Source organism: Pseudophryne corroboree, chromosome 6 (genome assembly GCF_028390025.1).
Source record: "Pseudophryne corroboree isolate aPseCor3 chromosome 6, aPseCor3.hap2, whole genome shotgun sequence".
Taxonomy (NCBI): domain Eukaryota; kingdom Metazoa; phylum Chordata; class Amphibia; order Anura; family Myobatrachidae; genus Pseudophryne; species Pseudophryne corroboree.
Window position 1 is genome coordinate 88,107,666 of NC_086449.1, and position 14,068 is coordinate 88,121,733.

General features: G+C 47.4%; 1 non-coding gene across 1 annotated transcript; it reads right to left on the minus strand.

Annotated features, from left to right (window-relative positions):
* Window positions 1-6,731: 6,731 nt before the first annotated feature.
* On the minus strand, window positions 6,732-6,924 carry LOC134938199 (U2 spliceosomal RNA). The gene has a single exon (XR_010180811.1). It is a non-coding gene; the product is annotated as a U2 spliceosomal RNA (small nuclear RNA).
* Between the last annotated feature and the right edge of the window lie 7,144 nt (window positions 6,925-14,068).

The window sequence follows — 14,068 nt, forward strand, 5'->3', positions numbered from 1 at the left end:
GGCTAGCTGGATGTCTTTGGGCATGATGGTCACCCTCTTGGCGTGGATGGCGCAGAGGTTGGTGTCCTCGAACAGCCCCACCAGATAAGCCTCGCTGGCCTCTTGTAGGGCCATGACGGCGGAGCTCTGGAAGCGCAGGTCGGTCTTGAAATCCTGGGCGAACTCCCGCACCAGACGCTGGAAGGGCAGCTTGCGGATCAGCAGTTCAGTGGATTTTTGGTAGCGGCGGATCTCTCTGAGAGCAACAGTCCCGGGGACGGTAGCGGTGAGGCTTCTTCACGCCGCCAGTAGCTGGGGCACTTTTCCGGGCGGCTTTGGTGGCTAACTGTTTGCGGGGAGCTTTCCCGCCGGTGGACTTCCGCGCTGTTTGCTTGGTCCTGGCCATATTTCACAAGAAGCAACTGCAAATACTACTGTACAGCTATAACAATGAGAGAAATGGCTACATGCAAACCTATTTATACACAGTGCTGCACCCTGATTGGATAACGCCGCCTCCACCGATTGGTTTTAAATAACCGTTTGAACTATGGGAAAAAAACCGCCATTTCTAGTAGCAGATAATTGTTACAAAAATCGACATGAGAAGGCGTTGATTGTTTTATATATAATTTAACCACTTTAGCCGGACTGCGCAATTTATTTTTCAGTGTGAGCTGGGAATACACCAGCCAGTTGTATCCAAGTCAGTTTAGTTCTTTAGTTAATAATGTACACATTGTGTAGGTTGTAACATGGCATTGGATACAATGTGTATATATACGGTAATGTATTTCCGCTTATAACTCATCGGCTCATACCGCTGCAGCTCAGCTTCCAACTCTGCAGCTATTACATGAGACCTGGTCAAGGCGAAATAAATGTATTAGAGGTGTAATGTCCCGGTGATCACACAGTATAGTGCTATGATCATGTAATGATCTATGTTACTGGGGCAACAGCAGAGTTATTCCTCTCAATTCTGAGTCCATATGAAGGATATATTTTACTATTATTTTTTCACTTCCACAAAATATAGTAGTTCCCCTCCCCAGACCAAGGATTTTTTTTGTGTCTTTGATGAGAACAGGGATTTCTTACATTCAATTGACAAAAGGAACTCAGCGCCGAGAAGACGAAAATCTGTCGAGTTGCGAGCGTAAAACTATACAATCAACAACAACCCGGTGCAAACATCAAATCAATCGATATAAAAGACAAAACAGTTCATTTTGGTGTTGGCACCGATTTGAAATAATGATATTTTAAAGAATTGATAATTTTATTGAATTAATTTTTATATTCTATTTTTTTCCTTCCAGCGCTTATTTTTATGGTAGATTTCTTCTGAAGATTTCCTTAGGGTTATATCTATAGGAGATCACACATTCCTCCTCACAGCTGTGGGTCTATTAAAACAGATCTTGTTATCTAGCAGCGCCCAAAAGGTACCATTTGTTTTATGCAGATACCTAATTATACATCCCCATAGCAGTCTGTCTCCTGTTGTAGTTACTCCTATTCATCTGAGCAATACTAGTTACAGTAGCTAATACTATGTAGACATCATAGAAACACGATTACAGAACCCGCACCAGAATAGAACATTATTACACCTTTAGAAAAATCTGCACAGCCTGTGCAAGTCTATGGAGCACCACTGATACCTACAGTAGTTGCAGAATATAAATGGTGGCCATACACTGATTGAATAGCAGCGTCCATGTGTCTAATGATACGCGTGTCCCTATTACATGGTAAATATGACATCACTGTCTCTATGGAGCTGCTGGTTCCCTCCCATCCCCCCTTTCTCATTTTGAAATATCACTTCTCTAGGTGTGAATGAGAACTTGCCTGTGATGGTCAGCAGTCTCTGCGGAGACCTGAGGCTTCTCCTGCGTGTCCATCTCTAGACTGCAGGGTGACCATCATTTCCTGTATACCTGGGTATAGCCTGTAGTACAGATTTCATCATACGATCAGATAGTCTGTGTGAGTGAGAACCTGTACTGGAGGTGTACTGTAGGGAAGGAAGAGGATCCACACGATGGGAGGGGGCACAGGATTTACAGTACACAAAGGTGGGGACCAGCAGCACAATCACGGGTCATTGTGTACTCGGTTCTTCCAGCCATACAATGCGAATCTCACTAAAATAAAGCAATTAGATAACCCTGCACATTATATATCAGCACAAACACATACCCCATATGAAAGAGACAGGGAGAGGTGATGTGTAAGTCGCACAGGATTACATAGTCACTAGACACAAATGTGCCCCCTACAGGGCATGTCGTGTGCCTACAGCTCTGCTGAGAAAGGGTGTGTAGCAGATATTACTACTCTCAGCCCTCTGTCTCTCCAGCTCTCCAGTGCCCATCTAGCTGCTGTCAGCTCTCTTCTGTCTCTCCAGCCATCACCTCCCCCTTTTCTCTCCTCTGACAGCCCCTCTCCATCTCTCTCACCATCAAGCAAACCCCCCCCCCCCCCTCCCACTCTGTATCCTCAGACAGGCCACATCTTTCTGTCTCAAAAGCCCCCCCCCCCCCCCCCAACACACACACTTTTCTCCCCAGCTACCCAGTCTTCCCCGGTCTAACCAGTCATCACTCTACTGTCTTTCCAGCCACAACCCTTCTTTCTCTATGGCCCTGCATTGTTTCCCTAGCCCCATCCAGTCCCTTTCTGTATCTCTAGATCTCTCAGCCAACACCCCTTCTGTCTGCTTTATCTCTCATCTCAAGCCCTAGTGAGCTCCTCGTCATGACTTAGGGGTAAATTTACTAAAGCTTCTAAACCAGAGATTTGGTGAAGTTGCCCATAGCAACCAATCAGATGCTGTCTATCATTTTCTAATAGGCAATAGAGAAATGATAGCCAGCATCTTACTGGTTGCTGTGGGCAACATCACCAATACTCTGTTTTAGATGTTAGTGTAAATTTACCACTTAACATTCACCTTCTTTTCTTTCTGCTACTCACCCATCTGTCTAATCAGCCGGCACCCCTTCTGTCTCATCAGCCGGCACCCTTCTGTCTCATCAGCCGGCACCCCTTCTGTCTCATCAGCCAGCAGCCCTTCAGACTCATCAGCCAGCAGCCCTTCTGTCTCATCATCAGGCACCCCTTCTGTCTCATCATCCGGCACCCCTTCAGACTCATCAGCCAGCAGCCCTTCAGACTCATCAGCCAGCAGCCCTTCAGACTCATCATCAGGCACCCTTTCTGCCTCATTAGCCGGCACCCCTTCTGTCTCATCAGTCGATACCCCTTCTGTCTCATCAACCGGTATCCCTTCTGTCTCATCAACCGGCACCCCTTCTGTCTCATCAACCGGCACCCCTTCTGTCTCATTAGAAAGGGTAGACTAGATGAGCCAAGAGTTTATGTGCCATCAAATTCTATGTTTCTATGTGTAAGGCCGCCATTCCCCTTGTGTACAAGTGTGCGACTACAGGTGCAAGGCCTGAGACACCAACATTGTGCAATACTCCTAAATAATTATAGTAACAAACAACATAGATCAATAGATCTGCATATAATGTAAGATTCAGAATGACAGGTTTATCATTTGATTATTAATGCATTAAGAATACATTTAGATGGCAGGCATCAGTTGTCATATTGTGAGTAGCTTTAGCATTGAGAATGAAACCTGCATGAATTGGGGACAATATGATACAAATGGGAAACAATAAATAGTGTTATACAATTGTTACTATTCTGTTGAAACATTAGTGGATACAATATGTAATAAAGTATCACCTTAGGCCACAAACTAAACATAGAATGTTCATGTAGAAAATACAGGGCTACATCTGTTTAGTAATTGGGATTACACTACAAATTCTCTTGGTGGAAATATCAGTAGTGAGTGCACCGCTTTTCCCCTTGTATTTGCACCCAGACTATGCACTTTATTTAAGAAAGATTAAAAGTCTTGATAGCATTTCTGGCTCAGGTCTGTAAGGGATTGGTACCAGGAAGGACCCTGGTCATGGTGCAGTGTAAACGGGTAAGCCAGGTCAATGCGACCCGGTACCCATTTACTGCAGGATTATGCTACATACAAGTAGCTAAAGGACCCTTGATGTCAGGAGGAGAAGTAAGGCCCAGGGATAGTACTTTCACTACCCACGTCAACAACTACTCCCTTTAGTAACCTTGTGTCAAGCAAAGTCAGGCATGGAGCCCGAAGTGATAGCACCTCTTGATATCTTTAGGTATCTTGATATCATGCTCAGTGCTATTGGCACTCCTCCCATTCACCCTCAGGTGTTTAATTAGCTGGATTCCTGCATTTCAGATCACACACTGATAAGGCCCTATTTAGAGGTAAGTCTTGAATAAATGTATAGTGTGATAGTATCAGGAATGTTAGGGACCCATGTGATGAAGTCACCTGGCCGCGGTACATGGGCCCGCATATTTGCCCAAATGTGTGCTAAGAACTTCAATTATACTCCATGTTAATTGTGAGGGTTTATTTAAATTATTTTTACTATCAGTGTTCTTAGTGCTAAGAGTGTGCATCTGGATCTCTCTTCCTCCAGCATAGTATTCAGGGTTGGACTGGCCCATAGGGGCACAGGGGAAACCACCATTGGGCCCCACTGCCTGGGGGCCCACCTCCTCCTCTAGTGATCAAATTCCAGACTGTACACTTGAATTATACATATGTATAATACTTATACTATATGCTTATAATTAAACTGTAAAGTATATATTTATCAAGGGGCCCAGACTATGCACTCTCTAATATTTAGTCAAGCCTCCGTGGCAGCTGGCTAACCCCATCTGGAGACTGGCCACCCCCAAAACATGGGCCCCTACCTCCTGCACCTCCGGTGGGCCCTTCATGCCCCAGTCCGACACTGATAGTATTAGAAGCCTCAGCATGATAGCACCTCTTGATATCTTTAGTAATAGGATGTGCAGTGCAGTCCAGGTCCCCTCCACCCCCACCCCACATCTTTCTGGTTTCGTTTGGTGCATTTGAAATGTCAGAGCTGAGTCACAGTTTTGCAACTTGTGTGAAGTGACATCCAGTCCAAAAGAGTCCAGAGCAGAAGTAAGGGTGCCATTGTAGATGGAAATGGTTATCAGGGCGAGATACAATGGCAGTGGTAGAGAGAAGAATTTTTAGCAGTGATGATGAGGTTTTAGAGCCAGACTTCTTACAGACAGCTTTCTTATAGGATGGGGGCAGAGAGGTGGTGTTACTGCAGGATGGAGAATGGGTGCAGGGATAATTATATGCTAGAAAATTATAGTAAAAAAGAGGGACTTCATGCAATAGTGGTTGGACACACTTAAGCAGAAATTCAAGACTGTTTAAAACATAATTTCATCCAAACAGACTGTAATGGCAGTAGTGGCAACTGCAACCAGGGCCGACTTAATGGCAGTATGGTAAGCCGTGACCACACAAATAAACTGAGGCCACAACTCAAGCTTATTTACAGGATAGCATGCCAGGAGAGAATAAATTAAAAAAAAAACCATAATAATAATTACCCTTCCTGCATCTACTCTCCACATGTGTCCATACATTAAATGGCTGTCAGCACTCTTATTGGTGAAAAACTCAAGCAATCCACCAATCAGCATGCTGACAGTCATTACACCGTCTGGCTGCATTCATGGAGGCATTATTATGGTTATTTGTTATTATTGTGTGATAAATGGAGGCACTGTAAGGTAATTTTACACTGTCACAGTCTCCTTTACTTAACAATATCTATTTTGCCAGCAAGGTAGGTATCAAGCATAATTTAAACCTGCTTTTGGTTGGTGCAAAGAGATGCAGACTGAGTGAATTATTTGATTATACAGTCCTAATATAGAGTATAGTACACTAAAAGAGGAGTTGTAACTCCAAGTCAACCTTTTCCAACGTTTATGTAGCCTGGTGCCGGCCTATCATGGGGCCTGCTGGGTGACCTGAGCCTAATGCCCAGGGTCACCATATTCCCTAATGGGCCACACTTACACTAGGGCCTAATGCCCTCTATTACAGGCACAGGTCTAATGCCTGCTATTGGCCCCGTGCCTAGTGCCTGCCTACTGCGCCCACAGGCCTGAGGCCTGACTTATCCCCCACGGGCCTAATGTCCGATCCCTGATGGACTAGGGAGGAGAGGGGAGGGTGACAGATGCCATCTCCAAGGGCCTACCAGTCCCGGTGGGAGAGGCACCGGGAGGAGCTTCGTCAGATCTTTTGGTTTCCATCCTTGGTGACCTCTCCGGTGTGGTCCTTCACTCTTCTGCCACTGTCCCATCCTGGCCAGCAGCGCCATCACCTCTTCTCCACGTCCAGCCAACAATGGACATCTTCTTTGGTGTGCCCGGCGTCTTCTGGCCTCTTCCGCTGACTCAGGAACACTTCACGCTTTTCCGTGTGGCCTGCTGCGCTGCTCCTCTTCCTCTGCGGCGTCCACACTTCTCCAGGTCTAGGTGGCATCTGCCATCATGGGGGCGGGGCCCATGAAGTGGCGAGCACTAATTGTCTCGCCACGGCCGTCCGTGATTGGCTGGTGCTGGATTTGAAATGCTGCATCCAGTGCTTCCCATTGGCCGCTTCTGGTCCGGTGCAGGGAACCAATACATGGTCCCAGCACTGGACACCCGTCACCACTGCACAAGCAGCACTGGGGACAGACAAATTTAGGTTGTGCGAGACATTGCAAAATGGGCATGCAAGCACACTTAAAGATAAAAAGCAGCAATTGTCTATTTTTGGATTACAGGAAAGGTGCACTGGTCGTGGAAGTACTGCAATATGTGGTTAAAGCATAGAGTGGACATAGCAAGCTCTTTTCCCATCTCCCTGTTCTAAAAATCTATTTAATATATGGCCTCCAGATAGTGGGCGTATCAGAGATTAAATTTATGAGAACAGATACAGTACTACACTTGATCTTAGCCAAAAGCATCAGCGGCCTACCTGCCTGCTTGCCAGTCCCTTCTAATGCCCTGTTTGGATTTTGCACACCGACTCCTATCTGCCTAAGAGACAAGCAGGAACAGTCTTGTGTTTGTCACTTGCTAGCTGGAGGCACAATTTGCATGAGCTCCACCTCTTGCACCAGTGGCAGAACTAGCGAGCGGTGGGCCCAGGTGCGACAAAATGCTTTGGGCCCCCCATCCCATCCAAGTCCACCTCCTCACCCCTGGAGAGGATCTGGTGAGGGGGACCTGCTCAGGGCCAGAGAAATGGATACCTAGCAACAGTGCGTACTAGGCATTTTAGCACTATGTGCAAGAAACGGCATCGGAGCCCCACCACTAGATGCAGAACAGGGGCAGTGCGCGCCGTAGGCGCGCGCAAAAATACATACTGGCGTGGCTTTGTGGGGAAGGGGTGTGGCCACAAAATAATACCAATTCATAAAATGGTGCACAGTAGTCTCCATTATTCAAATTATGCTGCACAGTAGCACCACTATACCAGGTAGAGACCCTTTTACAACTTACGGCGGACAGATTCCTCTTTTTACACATTACGGCAGACAGCGTCCCCCTTTTTACACATAACGGCAGACAGCATCCCCTTTTTACACATAACAGCAGACAGCGTGCCCTTGTTACACATAGCGGCAGACAGCGTACACTTTTTACACATAATGGCAGACAGCGTGCCCTTGTTAAACATAGCGGCAGGCAGCGTACACTTTTTACACATAATGGCAGACAGCGTGTCTTTTTTACACATAACGGCAGACAGCGTCCCCTTGTTACACATTACGACAGACAGCGTGCTCTTGTTACACATTACAGCAGACAGCATCCCCCTTTTTACACATTGCGGCAGGCAGATTCCCCCTTTTTACACATTACGGCAGGCAAATTCCCCCTTTTTACACATTATGTCAGGCAGATTGCCCCTTTTTACACATTATGTAAGGCAGATTCCCCCTTTTTACACAATACGGCAAGCAGATTCCCCTTTTTACACATTGCGGCAAGCAGATTCCCCCTTTTTACACATAGCGGCAAGCAAATTCCCCCTTTTTATACATTACGGCAGGCAGATTCCCCCTTTTTACACATTGCGGCAGGCAGATTACCTATTTTTACATATTGCGGCAGACAGTCCCCCTTTTTGAAGAAAGAAAGAAAGAAAGAAAGAAAGAAAGAAAGAAATAATTATACTTACCCTCTCCGCTGGCTCAGGCTCCTCGGTGCAGCTTCTGGTCACGATTCCCGGGCAGGAGAGAAGTAGGAGGAGGGAGGTGGAGGAGGGAGCCGCAGCAGCGCTGTGTTATTGGTGGAGGCGCTGCTGCTGCGGGTCTGGGACTCAGGGTCGACAGCACAAAGGTCGACACACTTTAGGCCGATGCCAATTGGTCAACACACCTTAGGTCGACATGGACAAAATGTCGACATGGTCAAAAGGTCGACAGGAACAAGGTCGACATGGAAAAAGGTCGACATGAGATTTTTATGTTTTTTTGGTGTCGTTTTCCTCGTAGAGTGACCGGGAACCCGAATTAGTGCACCGCGTCCCCTCGCATGGCTCGCTGCGCTTGCCATGCTTCGGGCATGGTGCCTTCGCTCTGCTACCGCTTCGCTCGGCACACTTTACCGTTCCAATCGTAGTCCACGTGGATCGTTAAGTATGAAAAGGTTCAAAAAAAGAAAAAAATCGTGAAAAACTCATGTCGACCCTTTTCCATGTTGACCTTGTTCCTGTCGACCTTTTGACCATGTCGACCTAAGGTGTGTCGACAAATTGGCGTCGACCTAAAGTGTGTCAACCTTTGTGCTGTCGACCTGGAGTCCGGATACCGCTGCTGCTGCCCCTCTGCTTTACTATAGGCTGTTCTCGGAAGACAGCCTATAGTGAAGCAGAGGGCCAGCAGCAGCAGTGCCTCAACCAGTAGTAAAGCGCTGCTGCGGCTCCCTCCTCCACCTCCCTCCTTCTCCTTCTCCCCAGTGCCGCTGCGCTGTTCTTCTCTCCTGTCCGGTCGGCTGTGTGCTGCGGGCAGCTGTTGCCCGCAGCACACAGCGGCATGTAATGAGTCAGTTTGACTCATTACATGCTTTGGGCCCCTGGACAGTGGCGGGCCCCATTGCAACGCACTGGTTGCACTGGGTGTAGTTCCGCCTCTGTCTGGCACACATCTACAAGCCGTCTGACAGGCATCCTACCTGGCCCCGTGACTTTTGTCTGTGCATTGTGATCCATCAGACATTGTGAAATACTTCAATGGAATATTTTCTAGTTCCACAAAATTCTCAGCATTTGAATGCTGTGGCCAGAGGCTTTAAACAGGCATCTAGTAGTTTGTGGAACTGCAATAGTGTTCTGGAATGTCTGTTCTATGATCCAGGTTCTATGATGTGTGTGCTTATGTGCTTTCCATTTTGAAATGTCTTGCAAAGGACTACATTTTTTATTTTGGAAATGGCTTACTTTGGTGCACCTTTACATTCAATGTTTGAGTTGTTCAATGTTTGATATCTTTCTGGTTTTATCTGGTGCATTTGGAATACCAAAGCTGAGTCACAGTTTTGTGACCTGTGTGAAGTGACATCCAGTCCAACAGGGTCCAGAGCAGAAGTAAGGGTGCCATTGTAGATGGAAATGGATTATCAGTGCGAGATAAAATGCCAGTGATAGAGAGAAGAGGTTTTAGCAGTGATGATGAGGTTTTAGGGCCAGACTTCTCGCAGACAGCTTTCTTATAGCATGGGGACAGAGAGGTGGTGTTACTGCAGGATGGAAAACGGGTGCAGGGATAATTATATGCAGTGCTTAAAGTGGTCTTAGAGAGGAGGTGGAACTACCCCCCCCCCCCCCCCCCCTCCTGGCACCCATGCAATGAAGGTATTGTGCTCCCCCCCCAAAAAAAGGGGCGTAGTCTCAAAAAGAAAGGGGCGTGGTCACACAACAGTAATAATGCCCACACAAGTAGCACCCCTAATACACATAGGGGGTCATTACGAGTTTATTGCTGGCTAGCTAGCTTTAGCAGCCATGCAAACACTATGCCGCCGCCCACTGGGGAGTGTATTTTAGCTTAGCAGAAGTGCAAACGCATGTGCAGCCGAGCTCTACAAAAACAGTTTGTGCAGTTTCAGAGTAGCTCTGAACCTACTCAGCGCTTGCGAGCACTTCAGCCTATTCGTGTCCGGATTTGACGTCATACACACGCCCAGCGAACGCCCAGCCACGCCTGCATTTTATCAGACACGCCTCCTTTTTTGCAAACACTCCCTGAAAATGGTCAGTTAACACCCAGTAACGCTCCCTTCCTGTCAATCTTCTAGCGGCCGCCAGTGCGAACAAAAACTTTGCTAGAACATGAGCACAACCACAAAGGGCTTTTTACCTGTATGTCACGCGTGCACATTTCCTGGGGCATGCGCAGAAGTGCCGTTTTTTCATCTGATCGCTGCGCAGCAAAAATTGGCAGCGAACGATCAACACGGAATGACTCCCATAATGCTCACAGTAGTAGCACCCCATAACACACAATGCCCACAGCAGTAGCACCCCTTATACAATGCCCACAGTAGTATTGCTCTTTATGCAATGTCCACTGTACTGGTAGTGTCCACAGTGGTAGTAACATAGTAACATAGTTAATGAGGCTGAAAAGAGGCAAAAACCCCATCGGGTTCAACCTGTATTCTATATTAAGCAGTGCACATTATAATGAACCAGCTGAAATAATGGTTTCATACCTATTGACAACTATATGTAGTGCCCCTTATATAGAGCCCATAGTAGTGGTGCCCTTTATGCAATGCCCCCAGTAGTAGTGCCCCTTATATAGATACCATAGTAGTGGTGCCCCATATGCAATACCCCTAGTAGTAGTGCCCCTTATGTCCTCAGGAGTGATGCCCCTTATAAAGTGCCCCCTTTACAATGCCCTCATTAGTAGTGCCCCTATTAGTAATGCCCTTAATGGTAATGCCCCTGTGTATTATTGACCCCAGTAGTAATGTTGCCTGTAGTAATGCACCAGTCATTTAGCCCCCTGTAGTTTAGCCCCAGTAGTTATGCCCCCAGTAGTTTAGACCCCAGTGGTAATGCCCCTGCAGTTATGATACCAGTAGTTTACCCCCCCCCCCCTTTAGTTTAGCCTCCCAGTTGTAAAGCCCCCAGCAGTTTAGCATCTGTAGTTTAGTCCTCATGTAGTTTGCCCCATGTAGTTTAGCCCCCAGTGACAATGCCCCCAGTAGTAATGCCACCTTGTAGAAATGCTCCCAGTAGTTTAATCACTGTAGCTATGCCCCCCAATAGTATTGCCCCTGTAGTTATGCCCCCAAAAGTGATGTCCCCAGTAGTAATGTGCCCTAGTAGTAATGCCCCTGGTACTAATGTGCCCCTTTAGTTTGCCCCCAGTAGTTAGCCCTCTTGTAATTTGCCCCCAGTAGCTTGCCCCCATGTAGTTTGCCCCAGTAGCTCCCCCCTTGTACTAAGCCCACTAGTAGTTTGCCCGAGTACTTATCCCCCAGTACATTTCCCCTTATATTTAACCCCCCAGTAGTTTGCCCCCTTGTAGTTTGACCCCAGTAGTTAGCTCCCAGTAGCTTGCCTCCTTATAGTTTGTCCCCATTAGCTTGCACCCTTGTATTTAGCCCACCAGTAGTTTGCCCCCAATAGTTAGCCCTCAGTAGCTTGCTCCCTTGTAGTTTGCCCCAATAGCTTGCCCCCATGTAGTTTGCCACCAGTAGCTTCCCCCTTGTATTTAGCCCCCCAGAAGCTTGCCCCTTTGTAGTTTGTCCCCAGTAGCTTGCCCCTTATATTTAGCCCCCCAGTAGTTTGCCCCGTTGTAGTTTTCCCCCAGTAGTTATCCACCATGTAGTTTGCCTCCTAATAGTTTGCCCCTAGTAGCTTGCCCCTTGTATTTAGCCCTCCAGTAGTTTGCCCCCATGTAGATTGCACCCAGTAGCTTTCCCCCTTGTAGTTTGCCCCCAGTAGCTTGCTACCTTGAAGTTTGCCCCAGTAGCTTGCACCCATGTAGTTTGCCCCAGTAGCCTCCCCCTTGTATTTAGTCCCCCAGTAGTGTGCCCCAGTACTTAGCCCCCCAGTAGCTTGCCCCTTTGTAGTTTGTCCCCAGTAGCTTGCCCCTTATATTTAGCCCCCCAGTAGTTTTCCCCTAGTAGTTATCCCCATGTAGTTTGCCTCCTAATAGTTTCCCCCCGTAGCTTGCCCCCTTGTATTTAGCCCTCCAGTACTTTGCCCCATTATATTTTGCCCCCTTGTACTTTGCCCCCAGTAGCTTTACCCCTTGTAGTTTGCCCCCAGTAGCTTGTCCCCTTGTAGTTTTCCCCCTTGTATTTAGCCCACCCCAGTAATTTGCCACATTGTAGTCTGCCCCCCAGTAGTTGGCCCCCATTAGCTTGCTCCCTTGTAGTTTGCCCAGTAGCTTGCCCCCTTGTATTTAGCCCCCCAGTAGTATGCTCCCTTGCAGATTGCCCACCTTGTAGTTTGCCCCCAGTATTTAGCCCACCTAGTAGATTGCCCCCTTGTAGTGTGCCCCCACTAGCTTGCCCCCTTGTAGTTTGTCCCAGTAGCTTGACCAATTGTAGTTTGCCGCCAGTAGCTTGCCCCCTTGCAGTTTGCCTCCTTGTATTTAGCCCCCAGTAGTTTGCCCTCTTGTAGTTTGCCCCAGTAGCTTGCTCCCTTGTAGTTTGCCCCAGTAGCTTGCTCACTTGTAGTTTGCCCCAGTAGCTTGCCCCCTTGTATTTAGCCCCCCCAGTAGTTTGCCCCCTTGTAGTTTGCCCCCAGTAGCTTTGCCCTTTGTAGATTGCCCCCAGTAGATTTCACCCTTGTTGTTTGCCCCCTTGTATTTAGCCCCCAAGTAGTTTGCCCCCTTGCAGTTTTGCCCCCAGTAGTCAACCCCCCAGTAGCTTGCCCCCAGTAGCTTGCCTCCAGTAGCTTGCCTCCTATAAAGTTTGCCCCCAGTAGCTTGCCTCCTTATATTTAGCCCCCCCCCCAATAGTTTGTTCCTTTGTAGTTTTCCCCCAGTAGTTAGCGCCCTTGTACTTTGCCCCCAATAGTTTGCCCCCAGTAGCTTGTGTCTTGTATTTATTCAACCCCACAGTAGTTTGCCCCCTTGTAGTTTGCCCCAGTAGTTAGCCCCCCTGTAGCTTGCCCACAGTAGATACACACACATACTGTATGTAAAACAAAAAACCCACCATACTCATCAAGCCCCTCTCCCGCGTCCGACCGCTGTGGTCCTTCTGGCGTCCGCTCCTCAGCACTATGAGACATTATGACGTCTCTCCCATAGCATACACTGACAGAGCCGGAACCCGGAGCTCAGTAGTGAGCTCCTGCCTCCAGCTGCCGCTGTGGAGAGAAAGAGCCGGGAGCCCACTGGTTACACAATCTCAGCATGCACCTGGAATCTCCATGAGGCGGTGGCACTCAGCGAGTTAGGTGAGACGGAGGAGACAGAACTGCTTTCCGTCTCCAAGTGGAACTGACGGAACAAAGTTCCTCCCGTTTTGGCTCACTTTAACCCCTGATTATATGTAAGAAATTATAGTAAAAACGAGGGACTTCATGCAATAGTGGTTGACACACTTAAGCAGAAATTCAATACTGTTTGAAACATTATTTCATCCAAACAGACTGTAATGGCAGCATTAAAAGCCGTGACCAAACAAATAAACTTGGGCCACATATCAAACTCATATACAGGATAACATGCCGGGAGAGAATAAACTAAAAATATCCCATAATAATAATTACCCTTCCTGCTTCTACTCTCCACATGCGTCCATACATTAAATGGCTGCCAGACCACTAATTACTGAAAAGCTCAAGCAATCCACGAATCAGCATGCTGACAGTCAATCACGGTCTGGCTGCATTCATGAAGGCATTAATATGGTTATGGGTTATAATTGTGTGATAAATGGAGGCACTGTAAGCCAATTTTGCACTGCCCCGGTCTCCTTTACTTACCAATAACTAATTTGCCAGAAAGATAGGTCCCAAGCATAATTTAAACCTGCTTTTGATTGGTGCAAAGATCTGCAGAGTGGATTCTTTGAGTATACAGTCCCAATATAGAGTATAGTACAGTGAAAGAGGAGTTGTAACTCCTAGTCAAAC